Source organism: Lagopus muta, chromosome 18 (genome assembly GCF_023343835.1).
Source record: "Lagopus muta isolate bLagMut1 chromosome 18, bLagMut1 primary, whole genome shotgun sequence".
NCBI classification, from domain to species: domain Eukaryota; kingdom Metazoa; phylum Chordata; class Aves; order Galliformes; family Phasianidae; genus Lagopus; species Lagopus muta.
The window spans coordinates 3,475,820-3,477,728 of NC_064450.1; the positions used below are offsets into that span (position 1 = coordinate 3,475,820).

The following is a 1,909-nucleotide window of genomic DNA, read 5'->3' on the forward strand; positions in this document are numbered from 1 at the left end:
GCGGACTGCAAGGGAAAACGAGAAGAGAGCGAACTGACAAGGGGCTCCTTGATGTCTGACTCCCTCAACAGGAGTGCCTGGGAGGCTGCTCCTAAGCGGTTCCATGGTGTAATGGTTAGCACTCTGGACTCTGAATCCAGCGATCCGAGTTCAAATCTCGGTGGAACCTGAGAGTTTTTGTCCGGGACGACATTTGGTGAACGGCCGCCATCGTGGGGAAGTTGGGTGATGCGTTGGCTTTTGGAGTGCTGTGAGTTACTGACCTGTGCTGCCGAAATCAGGCGCAAAGGGGAACAGAAAAGCGAGAGAACCCTCTCATTTTTTTGTCTGTTTTTTTTTTTTTTGCGTGTATTTTTTGCATCTAAGTTACTGCATCGCTACGTGCCTTATCTGTGTAATTTCAGACCTGCTGCAGTGTGCTGAAGTGTAACTAGTTCCTTTCTGTGCGATGAGCAACCAGTGTGAAAGCAGCAACTCGGTGCCAGCAGAACACGAGGCCGCCTGCTGAGCTCCGCAGCCCCTCCTGCTGTTCGCTTCACCTGTTTGAAAGCAGCAGTTTTCCTGCGCTGTTTCTCCCGGCAACCTCTGCCGCGTCCTGCAGTTAATAGTTCAGCTGTCGTCATCCTATGTCGGACATCGAATGGAGCAGAGAGGCAGAAGGTGAGCGGTTGGGCTGCCATCAACGCTCTGTTCAGCGGTCGGTGGTGCTGGGGAGTTTTACTGCTGAGCATCGTTGGTAATTTATTATGCAGCACAGCAGAGGCGGGTGCCACCGTGCGGTTCTATGGTGTAATGGTTAGCACTCTGGACTTTGAATCCAGCGATCCGAGTTCAAATCTCGGTAGAACCTGCTGAAGGGGGGTCACTTTTTGACGGCGGCGCAGAGGTGACTGAAGGAGGAGCGCGTCCGAGGAGCCCTGAAAGCGCTGAGAGCCCGGGGGGGGGAGGGCGGACAGCCGGAAGGGCTTTCCGTGGTGCCAGCTGCAGTGCTGTTCTTGTGTGTCTGAAAGGGGGCGATGCAAGATGCGTACTTTTGACAACACGAACAAGGGAGATTTTAATTTCCAAATAGTTCTCACCCAAAGTTAATCAGGTCTTTCGTTATTTTGCTAATTCGGTACATCTGGCTGTAGCCTCGCGTTGTACTCTGCGCAACTTCAGTAGTTTTACCTCTGCTTTGCTGCCACAAACCTTATTTACTTCTAAGTGCCTAAGGATGGCTCAATTTCCCAGTACCTCCTCAGCAGCTGTCCCTGCTTGCTTACATACGGGATCAGCCCTGCTCTGTTCCGTTCTGAAGATCAGCTCAACCCTCTTTACTTCCAGGTAACTATCCACTCCCTTACTGTCCATTGGAGAAATGCAGACCGCCTCCACAGCTAGCCATTACTTTATGGAACTCAGAATCCTGCTTCAGAGAATTAATGAAAATGTTTGCAAAATTAATTACATCTTTGCATGCCCTGCCGATGCACAGCATCTCAAACTAACGTTGCACGCTGTAGCAGCACCCTGTTCTTTCAGCAGGGATTGATCCTGCTATCCCAAGGTAGATCTCTTTACTGCTCCTTGCGTGCTGGTGTTTTAAATCAGTGCAACCATCCAGCAGCGCAGACTTGCTCTGCCAGCACCATCCTTCCCAGCTGAGAGCACTTCAGAGCCACTGGGTGCTCCTCTGCCTTCCAGTGATGCACTGTGTAGTCATAGAGAACACGTTACCATTTCCAGCTGCTGACCAGAAACTTGTTCCCTTCAGAGCACAGCTGGAAGTGTCTCTGTAATCCCCAGCACTCATAAAGAGCTGATGCACTGTTGCTGTTACAGCCGCATTCATATAAATTCAATCATTGTAGATTAGAACAAAGAGCACTTAAAGTCAAGTCCAATTTTACATGGAATGAGACGTGAG

At 50.3% G+C, this 1,909-nt stretch overlaps 2 non-coding genes across 2 annotated transcripts; both read left to right on the forward strand.

The window, feature by feature from the left end:
- Positions 1-97: 97 nt before the first annotated feature.
- Positions 98-169, forward strand: TRNAQ-CUG (transfer RNA glutamine (anticodon CUG)). Its single transcript has one exon. It is a non-coding gene; the product is annotated as a tRNA-Gln (tRNA).
- A 609-nt stretch (positions 170-778) lies between these two features.
- TRNAQ-UUG (transfer RNA glutamine (anticodon UUG)) lies at positions 779-850 on the forward strand. The gene has a single exon. It is a non-coding gene; the product is annotated as a tRNA-Gln (tRNA).
- Positions 851-1,909: the final 1,059 nt, after the last annotated feature.